Source organism: Bubalus bubalis, chromosome 12 (genome assembly GCF_019923935.1).
Source record: "Bubalus bubalis isolate 160015118507 breed Murrah chromosome 12, NDDB_SH_1, whole genome shotgun sequence".
NCBI lineage: Eukaryota > Metazoa > Chordata > Mammalia > Artiodactyla > Bovidae > Bubalus > Bubalus bubalis.
Genome location: NC_059168.1, coordinates 81,372,340 through 81,396,405, shown reverse-complemented (window position 1 = coordinate 81,396,405; position 24,066 = coordinate 81,372,340). Strand labels below are relative to the sequence as shown.

At 46.9% G+C, this 24,066-nt stretch overlaps 1 protein-coding gene across 2 annotated transcripts in view; it reads right to left on the bottom strand.

The window, feature by feature from the left end:
- The window catches only part of CYRIA (CYFIP related Rac1 interactor A), a 102,804-nt gene extending 81,527 nt beyond the window's left edge, over positions 1-21,277 (bottom strand). Inside the window, exon 1 of one of the 2 annotated variants that reach the window (XM_025261536.3) lies at positions 21,168-21,277. The gene's annotated coding sequence lies outside the window, so the exon portion shown is untranslated. Of the gene's footprint in view, positions 1-20,868; positions 21,025-21,167 lie in introns of those variants that run through there. The other variant, XM_044926226.2, reaches the window with a different exon arrangement.
- Between the last annotated feature and the right edge of the window lie 2,789 nt (positions 21,278-24,066).

Genomic DNA, 24,066 nt, shown 5'->3' with positions numbered 1-24,066 from the left:
ATTTACCTCATCTATCAAGGAAACTGATTCTCAAGGAATCTGGTTAACAGCAAAACAAAAAGGTATAAATTCCCATTGTTTTCATTGCAGGGGAGAAAGACTTGGGTCAGTTAGAACATTCTTTCATCTGAAAGTCATATTTCATCTGAACTTGCAGATGTTCTGGGGACAACTGGCAGGCAAGCAGAAAACATTCATAAGAACCAACATTCTTTTCATTTTTTCCCCAACACGAGGGTACTCTTCCGGCCACTAATAAAAATCACACAAGCCTTATGCCGGGCCTTTATCAGCCTCTAAACTAATGAAGTCCCATCTTCTTGGCTTGTATTTCTACTCAGCAAACATTCATTGTGAGCAAGGACAAGGAGCTAAGGGTGTGGAATTTGGAGTGCAGGGTCCTGGCTTCAACTTAAACAGCCTTAAATAGGCACTTCCTCTCTTGCAGTCTGAGTCTCCTTATAGTATAAAATGAAGCTAATATACGCCACCCATCTCACATGGCTGCTAAAATTTAAGTGAGCTCCCATATTGCAGCGTCTGATAGAGGCTTGCAAAAACACTGAATCTGAATTGAATGCCTGTTAAGTAAATGCCACTCTGTTACGTGAACCACACGTAACAGAACCTGATTTCAAAGTGGTCGTATTACTGGAAAAGGAGATGGGATATATTCACCGACGATTCTAACATAAGATAAAAACCAGTAAAAGCTCAAGATGTCACCAAGAAAATGTGCTGGAGGGTGAGACAAGACAGAGATTATTTACAGCCAGGGGCATTTGGGAATGTGTTCCGGAAGAAAAGATACTTGACGTAGGAGGATGCAACAGTTTATTTTAAAGGAAAAGGACGGATGGTAGTTTATTTACACTTTAATACATAGAAAAGTCCAAGTCATTATGCTTAGCATCTTTTTTTTGGGGGGGGCAGTAAGAAAAGAAAGGGAACAAGACCAAGACCTTGTCCCTAGATAATGTATAACCCAATTGGGAAGAGATCATGTGAATATACATATACACACAGTCAAGTCAGCTGTCCCTGACAATTTGTAACAAATGGCTGATGAATAATTCAGAAATTTGGAGTGACTAAAATGTTAAGGCAAGCCACGGAATGTAATCGCAAGTGCCACCAGGTAGCTCTAGTGTTTCCTTCCCCAGGTGTCAGGATTACCGACTGTAAAACAGACCCAACCGTGTGTGGCAAAGATGTCCTTAGTTTAAGAAGATAGCTGATGAGGTCAGGGTGGCCAGACCACTATCTAATGACCACAGCAGCTTCACCACAAGCACACCATTTCCTTTGTGTGCTGTACACACATTACCATTTCCCAAGTGGCTATGACATCGAACATTGGAAATCCCTGGTCTAGATGATCTCAAAGAATCGTGCCTGTTTGGTCAACCTATCAAGCAGAGGTCGAGTGTAGCCCTGAAAATGGAGAGGTCTTGAACTGTCTAAAAGCAGAGTCTCAGAAATCCAGAGAAGGTGGTCCATGCACAGGGAGCTAGGGTTCTGGGCACAGCCCTGGCCAGTGAGCTCAAGTCTCACGTGGTTGCTCCATTTAGCAGCTACCATAACCTGGGTCGAATGTTCCTATGAGCCCCTGAGCCTTAGTTTCCTATTCTATAAAATGGGCATAAATCATAAAGTGTGATGTCCAGGATTTTGGGGAAGAGGAAGGAAGACCACGCAGGTGGGAATCCTCCTGAAAATCTGTGTCCTTGAACTTGAATGCTACATCAGAGCCGCATACAGAATGTCTTCCCCCACTAGCCAACAGATCGGAAAGTGATAAAGATGTAAATAAGGCCTGTATTTTCCCAGCTATTAATAAAACACAGCATTCTAAATGAGCTGCTGTGTCTTGCAAAAACCTGTTAGTGCTGGTAACAAAAGGATTAGATGCTAAAGTGGATTTTGAAATTCCTGGACGCTCAGGATGAAATTATTTAAATTAAAGGTGTTAGAGAAAAGGTAACCCTCAATTACAGAATAAAAAGCAAAACAATGTTTCATAATTTGCAGGTTAAAAATGCAATTTACGCTGGCCTCTTAGAAGTTGTCTACTTAAGGTCTGACAGGGAAATAGAGGGTGATGTTTATTTACAAGGACCCCCAGAGGGTTGCAGGGCACTCACCTGACTTTGAACTGGCCCCCGGGGGTCTCCTGAGCCTTCCTGCCTGAGGTTGGCTCTGAGCGTGCTTCTTGAGCTCCAATTCACACGTAGAGGCCTCACGCCTTGGACAAGCTGGTTGGACACAGCCTGACCTGGGCTGTCAGCAAGACACGATCAGGGGCCCAGAACAAGCATCCTTGTGACCGTCCCTCATGCCTGCTATGGCAGGGCGTCTAGTCACTTCTGGTTGGGGGCCTCCAACCGGCACTGACTACAAGTTCTGCCCAAACGGGAAGCCCAGCGGGCCCCAAGACCCCTTAGGCTCAGGTTCAGCCCAGGCGGGGACCTTGAGGAATCTTCCAGTCTCAGCACCACATCAGGGGGCTGTTCGTACAGGAGCATGGCCTCATCCCTTCCTTCCTCTACCATTCATGGAGTCCCACACCCCAGCCTCAATTAAACGCCTCATCACTAGACCAGTCACAGGGAAGACCAGACCGCTGTGCTACTCTGCCTACCACTCTCTCTCCTGTGCCCGGGGCCGAAACCTAAAATCGATCCAGTACGCTGAGCACAGCCCCACTAAATCATCACAGCACCCCCAGGAGGAAGACGCAGGGATTAACACGTGTATCTTGCAGATGTGAACAATGAAGCACAGAGAGGCCAAGTCATTAGCCCAAGGTCACACAGTTGGGGAGGGGAGGATTGGTGTCCATACCTCCTGCTTGGCCTTTGGGCCCGCCCTCACATCCTTGGGCCTTGGTTTTTATTTCTTTAAATTTAAGAGGCTACCATTGCTTCCAGCAAGACAGAGACAGTTCAACAACAAGATATGAAGAATAATAGTGTTTTGGAAAGCCCCAAAGAGAGACACAACAATAGTCAAAACTGTAGCTATTACTGTCGCTCACAAGGACACTGATCGTGAACAACGCTGGGGACCTTGGCTTATGTTTGCACTCTGAACCTTCTTTGATGTCATGATATGAGTTCCAGGGTAAGGGGCAACAAGGCTTCAGAAATGTGATTACATTTGAATTGAAGAACTAAATTGATAAACCTGTTGATCTAGCATGGAGTTAAAATTCATGCGTTGCCAAATGTTCTCATCTTAAATGGGCTGGAAACCTTAATCCTACTTGATTCTTTGGCTCCAGAGTACTGGAGTAGCTGTGACTCTGTGGAATCATTCAGAGCAGCTAGTCTGTATCCAGTACTTACTATTTGCCAGGCACACTGCTAGGCTTTACCCCTAGCAGATGGGAGTAAATGACCTCAAATTTCTTCTCCTGGAGAGACTACATTTGAATGTCCTGGCACAGTCTAGTCCAGTTGACGTAAATATCAACACCCGATATGAGCTCAGTTCCTACTAGACCATCAATTATTATTTTACTAAGAACATAACATGCACATCTGGTTTAATAGGTTTACAGTGTCTGGGGTTGTAGAAAGAATATACAGCCTTTCTGGTTGCCATATGGCTTCATGTATTAACACCACCTTCCCTCCCATGGCAGGGGGACACAATCGATACAGGACATGGCCATTTGCCCTTTTTAGGAAATGGATGTGAGGAGCAGAAGCTTCAAGAAGCATCAGGTCTCTGCCACCTTGCTCACTCTCTTCCCTGTCAAGAGGAGGACACTTTCCAAGAAGCAGCTGCCCAGTCAGACTCCGTCTCAGAATGAGAACTGTGGGTCAGCACCATGAAAGCCAAACAGCAGCCCCCTGATGCATGACATAAGTGAAAGGCTTGTTGCTACCAGCCACTGAAACTTGGGGGTTATTTCTTACTGCAGCAAAACTGACTAATACACCACCTGATGGCATAGTAAGTCATTTCATATTCACAGGTATTATGTTGAGGTCAGCAAAGAAGGAATCAGGTCCATTCTATGACTGAGGTCCCAAAGACTTAAGAGTTATTAAGTGATGGCCCAGAATTAAAGAGCAAAGAGATGTAAGTCATGGGAACAAAACTATATGTTTTATCACTGCTGCATATGATTAAAAACAAGATTGGCTCACCTTTCGTGTAAAAATCTCTTTTGCAAACTGCAGATCAATTCAAACACTAGCCAATTATAAAGATCTGACTGGTCTCTGGGTCAGTTCCTGGTATCAGGGATGATGTAGTCAAAGAACATGATAGATACAATAAAAGAAATGCAGAACCGAGTGACAAGGCTTCCATCTTTATTGAACTAAACTGGCAAGCCTCAGACCTTCTCACCCACGGCTGAGAGACTCTTCTCTGGCTAAGGGAAGGCTTCCTGGACTGGACAGTGTAGCCCTGCAGTGGCTTACATGACAAATATCCCCAGAATACCCATCACAGACCCTGGACCAGCCCCAGGAATGGTGTGTTATTTCACCAGGAAATTCAACATCAGGAGACCCTGACCTTAAAACCTTCACAGGGTGGTAGTCATTCAGAACAGAGGCTCACAGGATCTGACACAAGTGACTAATTCAATTTTCTTTTTCCTATTGTTTAAAATTAAAATCCTATTGTTCTTTGCCTCTGCTTTATTCTCTTCTTTCCCTCTTACTTTCCCTTTTTCACAAAGCTCTTTTCAATGGGGAATGAGTGAGTCACCTTAATCATTTATTTAGACACATTTCAGGCTGGCTCAATGCTCTGTCCCAGCTCTCTGACATATAAGGAAAGCATTCTAGATTCTGCAGCAACTGATCTTTTCACCAGAAAGCTCCATTTTAAACAGCTATTTTGGGGGGGATCTGACAGAGCTGGCATCCTACATGCTTTTACAAGATAATAATTCACACTTTTGGTTTCTTACCCTGACCGGAGCAAGGTTGACTTCTGACACCTCCCACGTCCTACTTATCCACCGGTGCTGTTTTCATACAAAACCCAAGTCCTTTCATATTCTGAGCAACAATCCTGACCCTTTTCTTCCATTTTTGTAATACTGGTCAAAAAACAATCAGCCCCACAGTGTTTAGGTAAATACATACATGTGTACACTTCTAAAGCATTGCACTGAATTGCAAAAACCAGACGCTAATAAAAAGCCAGGAAAAGCAGTTCTGAAAGCTGGAAGAAAGCCCAAACAGGCAGTTAGAGACATAGCAGGAGCAGCAAAGTTTACAAAAATTAAGTTGTGAACGAATATTAGACTTGATCCAAATCTCTCACCAGGTCCCTCATTGCTAACAGAGGTCTCTCAGAGCCCTGTGAGTAACTCCTTGCAATTTGTACAGAACTTTTCATTTGTTGGCAAAGCTTGTTATGTTCCTAATATCCCTGGGAGGGAAAGCTGAAGATCAAGTCCGCCAGTGGGTGAGGAGATGAAGGCTCTGAAAGGCTGTCACTCACTTTACACGGATCACTGGCAGGTACAGAAGTAAATCCCCAGCCCTTTAATATCAGATACAGTGACTTTTTATTTCCCCACCTTTATACCTCTGCAACATGCATTTGAAGCCAGGTCATGCAAAGGGTCTTATCCCATGTGTTTTGAAGTATGTTTTCTCTAGCAAGGCTCATAAGGAATGTGTTGATATGCTGTGGCTACGTGAGCACCTGGTTTGATGCCTGAGCATAGCCCAATGTCCAAAAAGAGTTGCTGAATAAGAATAAGACATCCAAATAACAAGAAAAATCTTTGCTTTTTCTTTTTTTTAATTTTTAAACCAACCCATCCTCTGACACGCCAGTGGGGAAAAAATCACTCCCCCCAGCATCCCTCGTGAATGAACACTCAGTCATTTCCAACTATGTCATACACACCTGGACACACACACACATCTGGCTGGAAACCCTCTCTCATCACTGCCTTGTTGAAAGGCCATAACAGCTTCCAAATGATTTCAGAACATCCTCCAGCCTCAATATCCACGAATTGCAACCCTATCCCCCAAGAATCCAACCCTAGTGAGTGACTTGGACCAACTGCTGAGTTGGGACAACTTTGTCCTACAAGGATCCTGAAGATGCAAGATTTAAATTAGGAGCAGATATGAAAGTGGGAGGGCTTCCCAGGTGGTGCTAGTGGTAAAGACCCCACCTGCCAATGCAGGAGATCTAAGAGATGCGGGTTCAATCCTTGTATCGGGAAGATCCTCTGGAGGGGGGCATGACCACCCACTCCAGTATTCTTGTCTGGAGAATCCCATGGACAGAGGAGCCTGGTGGGCTACAGTCCATAGGGTTGCTGAGAGTTGGACACAACTGAAGTGACTTAGCACACACACTCATGAAGGAGCTGCCAGTGGAGGGGAGGTCCCTGACCTTGACATGCCATGGGAGACCCAAAGCTTCTGCTCAGCCCTCTTCTCACCCCTGTTTTAGCTGATTTCCTAGGTGTTCTTTCTCTACCTCAGAAGCAGCCCAGGCCCCTCAGAGACCAGCGTGGAGCTCTGCAAGGGAAACTCCCTACCAGGGAGAATGCTCTTTTCTTTCCTGAAAGGTCTCCAGAGACAAGGCCTTCCAGGTCCCTCTGAGTCAGCAAAGTGATGAGTGGAAAGTCCTGGCTGGACTCCCGACACGCTCTGAGGGTTTCACTCTGAGGCTTTCTCAAGAGCTCCTTGCTTAGCCTGCGGTCACTCTCTGTAAACACTGGTCCCCAGCAGAGATCTGGGCAGCCCCACTAATCCCGGGACTTTCTGGTGAAGTGCTCTTCCTCTCGACTCCAGTTAACACTCTCCTCGCCACAGTTTCCACTTCCAGCTTTTTCCTGCCCCTTCTTTCTTTCCCTGGCAACTCTTTGATGGTTGTCCAAAAAGGAACTCACTAATTGGGAGTTCAGAAGCGGCATGCATTCAAAATTCCCATGTTACCCAAAGAATCGCAAATAAACTTTTCATTAGCATTCTTGGCTTTTAGAAAAAGGAAAGGAATATATAAAAAAGAATGCATATATATATGTATGGTTGAATCACTTTGCTGTACAGCAGAAAGTAATACAACACTGTATGTCAACTATATGTCAATTAAAAAATCAAAACTGAAAAAAAAATACAAAGAGAAAAAAATGCACACAATTATCATCAATGCTGCACTCTCCTTCCAGCCCAGGCCTGGGGCTAGGTGCCTTCCCTCCAGGGTGCACAGGCCAGGGTGGGGAAAGCAGGCTGTAAAAAGACAGCAAAGGTTCTCAGTTGGAAGGAGAAGCTCTGAAGTTGCTGGCCAGCCCTTGGCTGTCTCCCCAACCTCCCAACCTGCCCACTTGTCTCTTGTCCACTCAACCACAGCCCTGGCCTCTGTGCTGTTCCATCGCCAAGCCAGCATCACACACTCCAGGTTTTAAAGTCCTGCACTTGCCCTGTGTTCTGAGGTTTTGACTCTCTGCCTGGAACATGTTTCTCTAAGTGAGCTGTGTAGTTCACCCTCTCATTCTCTGCAGGTCTTCCCTGAAGCATCACCCTCTCTGAGATGTTCCTTGACCATCCAACTTAAAATAGCAACTCTTTTCCCTCAAACTTTCCCCACTGACCCCTCATTGTGTACACCTATCTCTGCTTCAGGTTCCTTCATCAACTTGCAACCATCTAACATCATCCTCTGTTTTACTTGGTTGTATTATTTATGGTCCATTTTTCCCTGATTGATTGTAAGCTCCATGAAGCAGGGGGTTTGGCTGTTTGGTTCACTGTTGACTCTCCAGGTACTGACCTAAAGAAGTACCTGACTCACTGTGGGTACTCAATAAGCTTTTGTTGAATAAGTGGATGGATGATGGATGGATGGATGATGGATGGGTGGATGAATTTTAGGTAAATGTAAAACCGGAAGTGAATCTTTGAGAACCTGTTCAGGAAAGGAAAGAGCATATGTAACTCATGTGCAATCTTGGGTAAATATAGCACCATGATCCCTTCCATAATATGAAGCTAATGCATAATATTGGCAAGTCAGTGATGAGCCATGAAACTAGAACAGGAATTGGGGCCAGCTCAAATGGGCAAGGATGGTGCAGGCTGATGCAAGATGGGGAAAGACAAGAGGAACCAGGTCTTTCTTCACAACCACCAGACTGGGTTCTGACCGCAGCAGACAGAGACAACGAGGTTGAGAGATGGGTGGGTCAGTTGGGGCTCCATTTCATGATTCAACATGGGGTACTTCAGTCCTCAGCCAAAGGAAAAATCCCAAGCCCCCTACAAAGCCATACTCTAAAATGTTAACTCACAAAGCAAGCCACAAAATAAATAATAAAATAAATAACTGCATCTCTCTGAGACTTAGTTTTGACCTCTGTAAAATAAAGTCACAACATCTTCTCCCATTAAATGACATAGGCAAGTTTCTAGAACTTGACACATGCATGGCAAAAGTTTGTTATATGGAAATATATTATTTGCATGAAGTTTACATTAAGGTAGGGAGCACCATGGGACTCCACTGGAAAGAGACGAAGAACTCCAGCTATGATTGCATTTTCTGAGGCTTAAGTAGAACCATGTCAGGAAAAAAAAAAAAAAGATTTGATTTTCCTAAGAAAAAAATAAAATTGTGGCCTGGAAGCAGTATGAAGTATGTGGTGTGGGAAAGAGTAGGACTCTGAGAGCCAGACAGTCTTGAATCCAAATCCTGGTGCCCCACTTTCAATCCTATGTCTTAAAGCAAGTTTTTAAAACTGTCTTAGTTTCAGTCTTTATCTGTAAAAGAGACAGAAATATATCTACCTTGCAAGGTTGTCTGTAGGGTGAGGAATGTATACAGATAGACTAGCAAAATAGAACTGATGGGTATTAAAGGCATGTTAAAGATCACAACTCACTGTTACAAATATAATTTAAAATGTGGTAGACTTCGAAACATTAGGGCCATGTTGGTATAGGTTAACCTGTAAATAACTATGTAGAAAAAAATAACTCATGCATATATACGATGAAATAGCAAGCTCACTGCTGCTATTTTAGCTGATATGAGGTATTCAAATCATTTCCTGAATTTGAGGTGGAACAGATATATTCGCACAGCCCACAGCCTTACTAGGGGGTTACAGAGTGGACAGGGGGGAAAGGGCCTTCAGACAGGTGGTTCAAAGGGAGGGAAGATGGAGGAGATGCATAGAGCATCTCATTCCCACCCACAGATGTTGACACTCTCGCCCCCAGTCCCATGGGAGCAAGCCTGCAATTTGCACCCATGGAGAAGAACGTTCTCAGCAGCTGCAGGCTGAGGAACCGAGGGACAGTGAGAGACAGATGGTTACAGAAGGTTAGCTGGGTCAGTTGGAGAAGGCAATGGCACCCCACTCCAGTACTCTTGCCTGGAAAATTCCATGGGCGGAGGAGCCTGGTAGGCTGCAGTCCATGGGGTCACGAAGAGTCGGACACGACTGAGCGACTTCCCTTTCACTTTTCACTTTCACGCGTTGGAGAAGGAAATGGCAACCCACTCCAGTGTTCTTGCCTGGAGAATCCCAGGGATGGGGGAGCCTGATGGGCTGCCGTCTTGGGGTCACACAGAGTTGGACACTACTGAAGTGACTTAGCAGCAGCAGCAGCAGCAGCAGCAGCAGCTGGGTCAGTGGGAGACCTTGGCTCCTAGGGGACTCCCTGGACAGGGCACTCTCCATCACCCCAGATGTCTTCCTGATCCTTGGAAGCGTAGAAGCAAACTCTGCAAGGATCCTCTACCCACTTCTCCCAGTGTTCCTCCCCCACCTTCGCCTCTAGCCTCCTGACTCTCTCAGCTCAGTCTGGGTTTGGCCCAGAAGAATCTGGACCAGGAGACGGGCCCACCGCCTATCACAGGGCAAAGGCAGCTCAGTTTCTCTTCCGTTTCTCTTTCTGCTTCTCTTCCTTTTTGCTTTCACAATTTTTTCCTACCTTCCCCCAACCGATTGCTAAATAACACTGGATGTATTGCTTTCTATTTTCTCTAGTCCTTCATTTTTAAAACCTGTATTAGGCCTTTCTCTTATTTTTAAAGTCGCATCCTCAAATAATGTGCATCTTTTCAAACATGTATAAAATCAGCTTTGACAGCAGTCTGGGTTTCCAAAGCTGAAAGATTAGATATTTCTCCCTAAGAAAACATAATTTAGTTGCTTCCTGCCAGTTAAGCTCTGAATTACTTTGTTCAGTGGTCATTAGTCCCTGAAATATCAGAGGTCCCTCAGCCCCAGGGACCCTCTGGGAGGTCAGTTCCATTCGTGAGCTACACAAAGGCCAGGAGTCAGACTGAGGGGGAGCCTTGTCCAAAGGAGCTAGACCCAAGTCTTGGCAGCATCTCCCGGGATCTGAAAGGACCTCCAAATCCATGCACTCACACGTGTTCACACTGACACACACACATCTACACACATTCGCATACACAGCACATACCATGCACACAATGACACACCATGCGCCCTCACACACCCACATACCAGGCATACACTCACACTCATACACGCTCATCCACCAGAGCCCAGGCCTTATTAATTTATGAAGATCAGCCACTCCAGGGCTGCCCTCCTCTCAGTATGCCCTGGTGTCAATGATGTTTACAACTGCCCAGTGGCTCCCACAGTCCGTGTGAACTGAAGGACTTCAGGATCCCCAAAGTCAAGATCACTTCTCCATTGGGGAAAGCCCCCTGTGCAAGTTCAAGGCCCCAGTTCCTAATATGAGTTACTGCCAAGTGAGTATCTCCTGGCTGAACAGGGTGGGGCCTCTGAGAGACAGAAACACCAAGTTTTTAAACCATGTCAGACTCTGGAGGAAACTTTCAACCTGGCAAAAGTCAGAATGATGGTACTTTAAGTGTAAACTCCAAAGAGAAAGAAAGTGAGAAAGAAGGAAGAGAAGGTAGGAAGGAAGAAAGAAAGGGAGAAAGGAGAGAAGGACAGGGAATTAGACGGGTCCCCAGCATCCTTTACCTAAATGCTCTACATTTCAACCCCTTGCCCACACAGGCCATGGCAGGGACCTACTCCATCTCCGTCTCCCTGGGCAGATCTTGCACTGGTCCTGTGCTCTGCAACAGGGAACTCCCTCCCTCCTTTCTTACACCCCCTCACTCGTGCCCGGCATGGCCTCGACAGTAGCCCAGTGAAGCAGAGCAAGCCCTGGTGCTGACCATCACCAGCAGGGCAGTGTCACCTGCACGGCTGGGTTAAACATCCTGTGAGCCCTCCCTAGGCAGCAAGGGAGGTGCAGGGGTCAAGGTGAGTCCCACACAAGCCAGGCCACACCATCAAAGGATCATGTTGTGAGAGAAGCGGAGAGGACGGGCCCAGAGGAGACCAAAGCAGAGCCTTTCGCCTCCTCCGGTCCACCTTGAGCCAGATGGAAGCTGGGAGGATGCAGTCAAAGAGGCAGATCAACGCTCTTTACTCTCTTTGAGGACCCCAGCTTCAACTCCTAGACTCTCAGAAAGAAAGAATTAGTTGACTTTGAAATGAAGTTCCAAGGGCCCAGAGAAGGGAGGCAAGGAGGCCAAATCCCTCAACAAATCAAGAGCGAAACCAAGATAAGAATGGAGACCTTCTCACGCCTACTCGGGCCTTTTGACTTCCTCCTGCTCACTCTCCAAGGCCTGCTTCCTCCTCACAAGGCTAAAAGGATGAGTAGGATTGAAAAATTCCCTCGTACCTTCCCCCCAAGGCCGATGATGAAATAATTATAAGCCACTCTAGACCAAAAATTCCCAGCTTAATTTTAGTTCTATGGAATTTTTAAAAAAATACTTGGTCCCCATGAAACTTTGGAACCCGTGCTTTAAAAGGTTTTGTCATTGTTTTTTAATTTTGTTTTGTTTTTGTGCCAGGCCTGGTCATTTAATTTATATCCTCTTATTTAAATTGAGGAAATAGAAAACTGGCCACAAAGGCTTTTGATGAGCACACGACAAACCATGTCACTACAGCATCTGGAATCAGGCAGATGTTGGAGGACCCCTCTGGTGTCTCCCCAACACCAAGAGTCCTGTGAGTTCCTCCGGGCTTTCAGAAAGAGAGATTCATAAACGCTTCTTTGAAACCCTTTGCTCAGATGTGCTGCCAAATTCAGAATTTTTCATATTTTAGAAAGGTAATAGAGTACAGATACCATGTTACACGAACCCCCAGCAGGGTCTGGAGCATTCATTCTTCTGATGAAAAACGTATTCATTCCAAGTGGGATAAATACAAACTAAAAATAGTCTCATGTACCATCAAGCCAGCTTTTGCACCCACGTGAGTTATGAAAAAAAATAAAAACTTTGCATTTTCAGAGGATTTTGGATTTTCGACTTGCAAATAAGGGAATGTAAGAAAACAGCTTACAGCTCCATTGTTTACTTCTGAAGGTGCTCAAGGGCACAGATTTGAAGCCTCAACACTTAAAGGAAAAAATTCATATGCATTTACAAAATCAAGGAAGGACAGGATGCAAGACTGATCATACAGTGGGCGTAATGCTGGATGTCAGCTGGAAGTCTTATCCTTGTCACACTCCAGTAAGGAACATGGTCAGGTTCATTTAAAGTATAAAACAAAGGCTTAGGAGCTAGAAACATAGGTCCAGGAGAGTGGACTTGGGTGGCTTTGCCAAGGCAATTCAGGAACACATCTTTTAGAGAAAGAAGTTCCCTGCTGTTTCCAACCAAAAACAACAAGTAAAGAGGAGCCAAGGAGGTAGATGAACTTTTCAAACACACTTTTCTTAAAAGATCAGGCAAAATGAAGACTGACATGTTTATTTCTGGCACACTTCAGAGATACTGTGGGTTTGGTTTCAGACCACCTCAGAAAGTGAGTCACCTGAAATTTTTGAGTTCCCAGTGCATATAAATGTTATGTTTACACTAAACTGTAGACTATTAAGTGTGCAAAAGTACTATATCTAAAAAATATACATATCTTAGTTGACAAAATTTAAATTTTATTGCTAAAAAACGCTAACCATCATCTGAGCTTTCAGCCAGTCGAAGCCGTCACATCAAAGATCACTGATCACAGGGGACCAGAACAAATTCAATAATAATGAAAAAGCTTGAAATATTGCCATAATTGCCAAGATGTAACAGGGACACAGGAAGTGAGCAAATGCTGCTGGAAAAACAGCACAGACTTGATTAACTGAGAGTTGCCACAAACTTTCAATCTGTCAAAAAAAAAGCAATATCTGGGAAGTGCAGTAAAACAAGGTATGCCTGTATTCTTTGCAATATTTCTGGGCCACAAATATTATTAACTTCAGTTCAAAACTTGGAAAACTCAATAAGCTTAAGGGATCGGCCCAAGGGAAAAGGAGGATTCCACCCAGGTCTGTGGACTTCAGACGCACTCATGCTGCAGCCCTGGGATGCTCCCAGGTAATTTCCATGTGCCCATCTCACCTCTCTGGACCTCAAAGTGTTGGCACCATCTCATTTCTAGGGTGGAAGGTAAAGACAGGCCACACTTTGAAAGCACACAGACACGGTTCCGGGTACCAGCTATGCAATCTTCCTAATGAATGATGTGACATTATGCAAGTTTCCTAACACCTGTGGACCTCAGTTTTCCCATCCATAGAATGGGTATATCTGCTTCTAAAGCTCTTTGTGGAAGTGTCAGTCATTCAGTCGTGCGACCCCATGGACCGTCGCTCTTTGTGATCCCATGGACCACAGCCCACAAGGATCCTCTGTCCATGGGCTTCTCTAGGCAAGAATACTGGAGTGGGTTGCCATTCCCTTCTCCAGGAGATCTTCCCAACTCAGAGATTGAACTCAGGTCTCCTGCATTGCAGGCAGATTCTTACCATTTGAGCCACCAGGGAAGTCCTCTAAAAAAATGGATATTAAATGCTCATTATTCAGAAGGTACTGCTGCTGCCTGTGTTTTACTGGGGAAACACGAGACTCAAGAGAGATGGAATAACTTGCCAAAGCCCAGGCAGCTCTGAGTGGGTCTTCTCTGCTTCTTTACTCCAGGATCAGGGGATTTGGCCTCATCACTGCAACTGGAAGACCCTGAATTTGGATGACACTGGGGATAAGAGAGTTTGATGGTGTGTTGAGGCAGTTGTGTGCTTGTCACTCTTTCTGAGGTCCCACAGCGATTATGCATTTTAATGCATTCCAAAATCCAGAAATCATCAGACTAAATGATTTTAAAATGGTTATTAACTTAAAACAGAGAGCATCTGCAGAAACCAAAGCATCCTCTACTGACTGGAATATGGAGGACAGAGCACATTCAATGTGGTCACAATGTGGAGGTCAACCCTCCACATTCCAGTTGGTGGACACTCTGGAACTTGGGAGTGAGCTGGTAAGGGTCCTTCCCACCTCTACTGAGCTCCTGGGGCCCTTCTGTGTCTCCCTTTTGTCATCAGCCTTGACCTTCAACTATGTATCAGGATGTTCAATCAGACTTGGCCCCCTTTCTATGAGGGAGAGCAAGATTTCTGTGTTCTTTGAAAACACCCAGGGTTCTCTCCACTCCAGCTCTGTTTTTGAAACCTTGCTGACTAAGGCTGCCAGGCTTTGCTTTTTCACCTATCACTTTGGGACAGAAGCTCAAATCATTGGCTAGATGTGGAAGGTCCCTTCTAAGTCACCAAATAAGCCCTCTTGTTTTACCAACAGAAAGTACAGTGGTCTCCTTTATCCTCAGGGGATCCATCTGTTCCAAGCCTGCCAGTGGAAACCACAAATAGTACTGAATGCTATATATACCATGATTTCTCCGATACACATGTGCCAATGATAAAGTTTATAAATTGGTCACAGTCAGAGATGAACACCAATGACTAATAAAAAAGCAGATCCATTATAACAATCTGATGTAATAAAAGTTATGGAAATGTGGCCTCTCTCTGATGAAAGTACCTTATTGTACAAATTCAATGCCTTTTCCATCTTAACTAAACACTCTTCATGTAGCTGTGACTTTTGCAGTTTGAGGTGTGACAGCCAGACTAGCATGAATTTCTTACTCTAGATCTTACCAACCTCAGCAAAGATTTTTTTTTTTTTCTTTCTTTATTAAGTTGAGAATTTTCACCTTTTCACTGAAAGGAAACACTTTACAACTTCCTTTTTTGGCCCATCCACATTGCCAGCATCGCTACTCTTGCACATTAGTTCCATTATTAAGTAAAATAAGACTTTCTTGAACAACAGTAATGCGATACCACCAGAGTCTATCCGATAACTGAGATGGGTACTAAGTGATTAATAGGAGGAATATGTTGGACAAAGGGATGATTCACATGGCAGGTAGGACTGAGCGGGAAGGTGCTAGATTTCATCACACTCCTCAGAATGGTGCCCAACATAAAATTTATGAATTGCTTAGTTTTGGAATTTTCCATTTACTATTTTCAGACTGAGGTTGAGAATGGGTAACTGAAACTATGGCTGTATGCCTGCCTGCACAGTCACTCTGTAGCGTCTGACTCTCTTGAGACCCCAAGGACTGCAGCCTGAGTCTGCCAGGCTCCTCCAACCATGGGATTCTCCAGGCAAGAATACTAGACTGATTTGCCATTTCCTTCTCCAGGGGATCTTCCTGACCCAGGGATCGAACCCACATCTCCTGCAGCTTCTGCATTGGCAGGCGGGTTCTTTACCACTGAGCCACCTGGGAAGCCGGAAACTGTAGCTATGGGGGGGGGGGGTCTCCTACAGAGAACCGCTCCTCCTCCCCAATGCAGGAAGCTAGGAATAGAGCTGAGTCGTTCACCATCCAGGCTTTAACCTTTCTCTTCCAGGCTTCTTCTCCCTGCAGTGTCAGGTGTGATAGAGCTGTACTGCAGACAACACCCATGGGGAGCAAAATGGACTGTGTTGCAATAAGAGCTGAAACAATGACACTTCCCCACTCCCCACCCCCTTGCACTGCTTTTCTTTATGACATTCTCCAAGCTCCATCTCAGGTGTGCGTTTCCTCCCCTGCCTCTCCTGGAGTGAGCACTACTTGAGGGCAGCGGCAAAACCATCCTGATCCTTGTGTTCTGTCTAGCAGAGCACCGGGCAAGAACCAGTCTCATACACATTTGCTAAGTGAATGAGTGAATGATCCCATTTTTTACGCTTGATCCATCATAAAACTGCAATTCAACTCTTCAGGGGCATCCCATTTCCCCAGTTTCATTTTAAAGATCTAATTATCTATGCCATATAGAATTTTTATTAGAAAGTGAAGTCATTAAACAAGCAGACACCAGGCTCAGGCCTTGAGATAATTGCAAATAGAAACAGATCTGTCAGCAGAGCTAAGCTGGACCAGGAAGCATGTTGCCGGCAAACATGGCACCGTTTTCAGAACAATGGGGTCCTTGGGCCAAAGAAATTCAATTTCTAAATCACCCAGGAAAGAAATGCCAGGAGGGGGCCATTCTGTAATCACTTTCCTACCTCCATCTCCCAGCCATGAGTTATACCAATAGACTGAATCCCAACCACCCCTGTATTTGTTGGGCCGCTGACCCAGGTTTTCTGACCTTCTTGCTTCTGTCCCCCTATCCCTGGGATGCACCTGTCATACTTTCCATTCATACGTTCAGCCCGAAAATCAGTTCAATTTATGTCAATGACAAACCGGTAACCCACTCTTAGGCAAAGGAAGCTATTTCAAGCATCATCAAAATTTTCTCTGAACTTGCACATGCCAAACTCCTCTCCTCTTCACCACTTCTAGGAATGACACCTCAGCCAACTGCCAAAGACCTTGATAATGCTGTGATGAGAGCAAAACCCCAATAAAATCTCTAAACACTTACTATGAGCCTGGGTCCGAGTTACAGCCCTGACCGGTCCCACCCCTGTTAAAATCTGCTCCCATGCTCCAAACACAATTATTTTAGGTCACTGACACACCAGCCTAGGAGATGACAATGCTGTGTACCTTGGCACAAAGAGCAAGTAGGACCCAGTTTTAAATTCTGGCCCTGCCACTTACTAGTTGCTGGACTCTGCGCCAGAGACCTTTGCCAATTTCCTTCACTGCCCAAAGGGCACAATAAATACTAATATCACAGAGTTGCAGTGATGATTTGAGAAAATGTATTTCCATAGGTAGTGTAACTTAAGAAAATAAAAGGAAACTAAACAGGCTCAGAATAAAAATGTGAAGCACTCATTTCAGAGTGTTGTCTGACAGAGGAGCCAGGGTATACAATGGAGAGAGGACAGTCTCTTCAATAAATCGTGTTGGGAAAACGATAGCCACGTGCAAAAGAACCAAACTGGACCACTATCTTACACTGCACACAAAAAGTAACTCAAAAAATAGACTGAATGTAAGACCTAAAACCATAAAACTTCTAGAAGAAAACATATGCAGTAATCTCCTCAATGGCAATGATTTTTTTTTTTTTTTTTGGAACTTGACACCAAAAAGAAACAGTGGAACTACATCAAAGTATTCTCATAGTGACACGTTTCTTAAACCCAGGGTGTTTGTTGCCGTTTCAAATTTGTTCCCTTTTGAGGACATCAAACACCACGTTGCTCAGCATAGTTTATCTGGTGAGAGAGAACTCAAAGATTAACCAGCAGTGCTTAGAACAGGAGTGTGGGCGATTTTTAACTTTCCCCGATAATGAATCTCTGAAGGCCAGAATTAGATCAAAAAGCTCCCCACCGTGGCTCTAAAAGGACCCAGAGGGCCAGTAACTGAGAACTCCTTTCTAATCAATATAACTTAATAACAGCAAGTGTGAGATGGGCACCAGGCCAGACCCTGTAAATGCACTTTCACTTCCTAGAAGGCAAGTCTCATTATTACCATTTTACAGGTGCAACAGCCAAGGCTCAGGGAGGTCAGATGCTCTTCAGGAGCCCACCCCTAGGACACAGTAGTAGGAGAGTTTGAATTTATGGCTGACTCCAAAAGTCCACTTTCTTTCCAGTCACCATGCTGTCTTGTCAGGTAATTCCTGCAGCCTTGGAGAAAGGATTTGACCAAGATGAACTCGGAGCCAGAGGCTACGGTAAGTGGATGAGTCAAAAGTCAGGAAGAAAGGCAGGACTGGCCCCTGCCACAAACCTGACACTACTCACAGAGCTGAATGAGGGACTCAGCAACCATCCCCTCTGGCTGGGAGGGCCGGACCGAGGGCTTGCCACATGGGCAGAGGTAAGAGAATTGTGTTTCAGTCACAAAGCACAGGATGAATGATTCACCCTAACACGGGGGCCAAGTCAAGTCACCATCTCTGGGTCCCCATCACCCCACCTTTTCCTTGATCACCCATCTCTCCTACGGATTGCAAGGCTCTCCTTTCACGTCTGTCTTTACCCTCAGACTACATTCTTTGAAAACAGAAATAGTGTTCACTTTTTAAAATCCCCAGTTCCCCAAACTATATTTGGTACAGAGTATATGCTCAGTTAACAGAAGGTGCATAACTAAAGAAACATACTGATCCAGCATCGAGTCTGGACCTGCAGACTGGAGAATACCTCTGATCCTAAGCTTTCACAGCTTAATTATTCTTAAATCAATTCTTCATCTCTGAGCAGTGGTTTGGGGGTGTCTAACATGGAGACCTCCCAACAGGAAGAGGACATGATGGGCCCCTCAGGCTTTCAATTTTGCAAAAAAATGTACTCCCTGTAAGCTACTGCATTCCAGCTCCAAAAACAAGCCAACTGTGGCCAGGAGGAGAGATGCTATCAACCCCATTTTAAAGGTTAAAACTGAGGTCCACATGAGTGACTGCCCCAGGGCTGGAATTTGACAATGGGCTGCTGACTCCCTGTTTTTTTCCTGCCACCATGACGCTTTTCCAGCTCATTACTAACAGGCCAAGAGCACCCGCAAAGTAAAGGGTGGGGGGGCAGGATGGGGAAGAAAAGAGTGTGTGGTGAAGGGAAAAATAAAAGGGGGGACAGCTTCTCTGGGACTGTGTCACTGACAGCTGACAGTTGGTGACCCATGGCCTGGACAGCTCTGAACTCCTCGCCCAGGGTTGGCTTGGGAAGATCTCCTGAGCTCTCCGTGTCCCCGACTCACCCGGCTCTGAGAGTAAAAGCAAACCGAATGCTTCTGGGTGCTAAGTAAAAACAGGAAGTCCCAAGTGGCTTGACTCTCCTCCCAACTTCAGCTCCCCCAACCTGAAGAGTCAAGGGTTCACAAAGGACCTTACAGGTCGCTCTCTGGCAGGGGCCTCTGGAGGGGTCTACCAGAGAAACTAGGGAACACCCTTCCCACTCGAGTCTCCCAGCACAAAGGTTTAGGGAGCTCTGTTATCCCTCTCCTGGGACCAGTACCTGGAAGCCTGAGGGGTGGCCAGGGAGTGAGCTGGGTGTTTGCCCACCAGCTCCATCACTTTTCCATCCATTCAACAAAAGCTCAGTGCCCACTATGTGCTGAAAGCAGAGTGACCTGAGGGAAATAGCTCACTCTGAGCTTAGTCTTGTCATCTGCAAGGTGGAGACGGACCCTACACCACAGAACTGCCTTGAAGATGAAAGGAAATAATATCCCGGGCTTCTGCATCACATTTGGGTCTATTATGAGCACTGGGGCCCTGGTGCTATCCACTGTGAGCCCCAGGCTGTGATGCACAGCCCCCATCCCAGAGCTGGGGGCAGGAGATGGTGTGGCCAGGTCTGTCTCTACCTCTCTCCTCTACCCTCCCCTCACTGGAGCCTGGGGGCCAGGAGGAGGTGAGATTCTGCCAGTCCCCCGGCCTGGGGCCCAGGTTTATGACTGTTTATTTCAGAGCAAATAGAAAGGAGAAATTAGAGCCATAAAAGACAGGACAACAGACCAATAAAAACCAGCTCCCAGAAGAGTCAGAAGAAGGAAGAGAGGCAAAACTGTCACCATAGCAACACAAGACAGTCAGAAGCACGCAGGAAAAACAGCCCCTGTTCTGCCTTCTCTCTCTACAGCAAAGCAAGCTCTTGGACCTCCTTCAGTGCTCAGGGAAAGCCAATGGCCCACCCTAAACCTTGCCCGTCCCCACCCCCCACACCAACACTCGGGCCCAGATGCCCAGCCTGACCTGGCTGTCAGCCACCCTCCTCGCACTGGCCCAGCACACGTCCCAGCCCACGGTCCCAGCCCAGCTTTCAGTGCCCTGGGGACACGGCGCTGTGCAGATGGCCCCGGGCCCAACCAGAGTGATGGTGACTGGAGAGAAGGGAAAAGTTTCTAACAGGGAAGGGAAGGAGGGCCAAAGGGCTGGTAGGGAGACCAAGGCCCTGCATACAGGCTCCAGGACTCTGCCTTGGGTTCCCTGGGGGGAGCGGAGGGGGAAACAGGGTCAAGGGAGGGGAGGCCAGGGCCAGTACTGTTGCCCATCAGTCCTGGACCCTACAGGGGAGGGGAATTCTGGAGAACCCGGGGTGGGGTCGGCAAATGACAAAAGCTCGTGGCCCCAGTCTCTGGGAACGCTGGTCACAAAATCAGGGGAGCCTGGAGAAGGACGCAGGGACCCTCTGGCCCGGTATAACAGAGGCTCTTCAGTCCTTCGGCTGGCAGGCATGACAGGTGTTGCCACCAAACAGCCTGGCTGGCTTGGGACCAGTCTTTTGGGAAGTGGGTCAAATTGTTCCCAAAGCTAAGGATCCGGTGAAGTCCCTTTCTTCAGACTGGGATTCTAAGCGGGGGAGGGGGAGGGTGATGGCAAGGCGGTCTGGGTCCCCGCACAGCTGCGGGCCGTCTGGCTGGCAAATAATCTCCCTGGCAGGTGGCAGCACAAACTTCCAGGTGTGCAGGCCCCAGGGAACGGGGGTCGTCCCTGCCTCTGGGGGCGGTAGGGAGTGGTGGGGAGCCGGGTCTCTGGTGGTGGGAACGGGGAAGCAGAGTTGGGGGTCTTCTGGAAGAATTGGCTTTGGAGCCCAAGCTACCTGGCGCTGGGGTTGAAGGGGAAAGATGTTGAGCGGTTGAGCGACGACAGAGATGATCCGGGGCACAATCACGAGGCTGTGCTCCGCAGAAGGGCAAAAGGGCTCCAACCGGACATCTGGACGGCGATCGCCGGAGACGGGGTAGAAGGACTGGGTCCTCGGCTCGCCCTCCCGCCCGCCCTTCCCCGAAGGCTGCGTCGGGAGCTGGGGAAGGATGGCAGGGTTCTCCGGGAGCCTCCGGAGTCCGCGTCCCTGCAGGCCCTCGGCCGCGAACCCCGCCGCGCCCGCGCCGCGCTCACCCCGAGTCGCCGCCGCCCTGCTCCGCCGCCCGTCCGCCTCTGCCCCAGCCGCCGCCGCTGTGGACGCCTCTCCCGCGGCCGCCGCAGCCTGCGAGCCGGCCCCGAGCCCCGCCCCGAGCCCCGCCCTCAGCCCCGCCCGCTGCGGCCGCCCCGCCCCGGCCCCCAGGGAGCCCCACCCCCGCCGTCTTCCGGCCGAGTTCCCTTCCCAGACCCTTAGTGCTGACCACCTCCACACGCGGTCATTCCTGCTCTTTTTTTCGGCCTTGGCCTCTGGCTTTGCCCTCCAAGGGGAAGTCTGCATCTGCCCCTGCTACTTCTACACACGAAATTCCTCCATACCAACTATTTCTCTAAAAAAAAAAGGACGGGGGACCGGTCTTTTGATTAATCTCTAGCCGCACTTTCAAATGTGTGCCCATGCACCCAGCCAGACCATCCCAGCCTCAACCACTCCCTTCCAAATTACCCTCGATTTTGAATCCAGTTCTCCTCCCTGCCCCTCCCGGCACGGACTGTTAACAGATTCCCCAGCCCTGGGGGCTGCCCTTATCTGAAGGGACCCTCAAAAGTCTTTGCAAATGCTTAGTCCAAAAAATGTTATTACCCTTCAGAGCAAGTCTGCAAAAACACTTGAAAAAATCCTATGATGCAAGGGAAAGTAGGGGATTACAGTGTCATTGTCACGATCATTGTTTTAAAACATCTGCCATTAAGAGAGAGAGATTCAGGAAACCAAAGAGGGCTGCTCGTTGCCAAACAGGTTGTGAGTCAGAGCTCCTGTTGGGGGGGGCCCTCCTGCAGGCACAGGCCTCTCCTGCTTCCTTTCCCAGTCAATCAGCCAGAGCATCGGTGAAACTTGATTAAACCCCTACAAGGGGTCAGGCCGCGAACGTGCTGGGGGCTGCAGCAGTTGCTCCAGGAATGTGTGGTTTGGGCGCATCAGGCCGTCCTAGTTCTGGAGTTAGAAAGCTTCAGGAGACCTCGGTCAAGTTCTTCTTCTTGAGGGAGCTCCTGCTCTGAGTTTTGGCAAGAATTCAGACAGGGGCCAGGAAGGCACAGTCTAGTTAGAATGAAATAGTCTTCCTATTGGTAGGGGACCTTCGGATAAGAATGCACAGGTCTCCATTTTTTATTTTTGCCAGTCAAGTTGTCTGTACTTGAACCAGACCATGTTGTCAACCCCTGCAAAGACCTGTATTATCTTTGGGTGGCTCTACTGGAAAATCCTTCTTGCTCCACCCCTGTACACATACACAGCAAAGTTTCTGACTTATTCCATCCACCGTGAACCTGGTCAGGGTCTGAGGAGGGCAAGGACAAGCCAGCCACAGACACCGTTCACCCCACGCGACACTGTCATTTCAGACCACGGGAGGACTCCTTACTTTACACTCGTCTGTATCTAATAACACAGCTGAAGTTGGTGAGAAGAGACTATTTGATGTATGAAATTTCACTTCCACACACTTAAAGAGGGCTTCTGTTTCAGTAATTGAGGGCTACCTGCGTGGTGTTGCCTAGCCCATTGTGAAATAATAGGGTTTCTAATTATTAGTGTGGAATTTAATAATTATGTGTTTCCTAAGACACAATAATCAGATGAAATGGTCTTTCAACTTCGTCAGTAATACTAATAACAAGTTTAGAGGTTACTATAATAAAGATTACAGTGAAATTAAGCTGTCAGTGAGGGGGCAGGTAGGTTGAGATGAAATTTCAGTGGTCTTTCTTCAAAATATACATTTTCTAAAATAAACCTTAATTAAATTAAATTTAAACCAGACTGTTCTAATTTCACGGACATCCTTGTCATGTATGTATTTTTTTAAAGAGATACCTTGAGCTTTGACAAAGGGCCAGGAACTGTGCTAAACCAAATGATGGTGACCTAACACATGCCCCTGGCCTGAGAAGTAGACAGACTGATTGCCAGCCCAGTTTATGGCAAGGCAGAAGAGAAAATAGGCTAAAACAGGTATTTTCATGTGGGCTCAGGACAAGGAGTTCATTGTGATTAGGGAAAATTGGGTTCAGATTCTTTTAAGCTGAACCTTGAAGGATGACTAGACTTCAGGAGGCAGGAAACGAGGTCAAGGTAGAGGGAAATAAGGTCCCTCCAGGTAGAGGAACAAAGAGGTCTGGTGTGGTTGTAATGTCAGGGGCTGGAGAAAGTGTGGCTGAGAATGGAGACCCTGAACATCAACCTGAGAAGGCTATACTTGATTCTGGGAACTCCCATGGGCTGGGCAGCCTTGACTGGAACCTCAAATAAGGAGACTGACTGCAGTTTGGAGGAAGAAAAGGAGACAGTGATGAGAAAGACAAGGAGAGAAGTGCCATCATCATCCAGGGGCTCTGCATTGCCCTCCATGGACCAGTTCTACTCTCTGACATTTGGAAACACATTCTCTGAAGCATCCCCAGTGCTGAGAGCAATACTTGGCATAAACTGGTCTCCAAAAATATTTGTTGAGTGAGCAGTAACATTGAAAGTTATGGGTGCAAGTGATCCCCTGTGGAGACCAAGCAACAAGAGCTGATCCCACCCAGGGCTCCTCTCCATCCACTGAGATTCATCCTAGGGCAGGTGGAGCATTCCTTCTAAATCCCTGGACACATAAGATTTCCCCTTCTCAGCATGGGCTTCCCTCATAGCTCAGTTGGTAAAAAATCCGCCTGCAACACAGGAGACCCCAGTTTGATTCCTGGGTCGGGAGGATCCCCTGGAGAAGGGAAAGGCTATCTACTCCAGTATTCTGGCCTGGAGAATTCCATGGACTAAGTCTATGGGGTTGTAAAGAGTTGGACAAGACTGAGCAAATTTCACTTCACTTCACTTCTCAGCATAGCTCCCCTTGGTGCTTCCAAAGTCATTTCTGCTCTGATACTTTGATTGTGT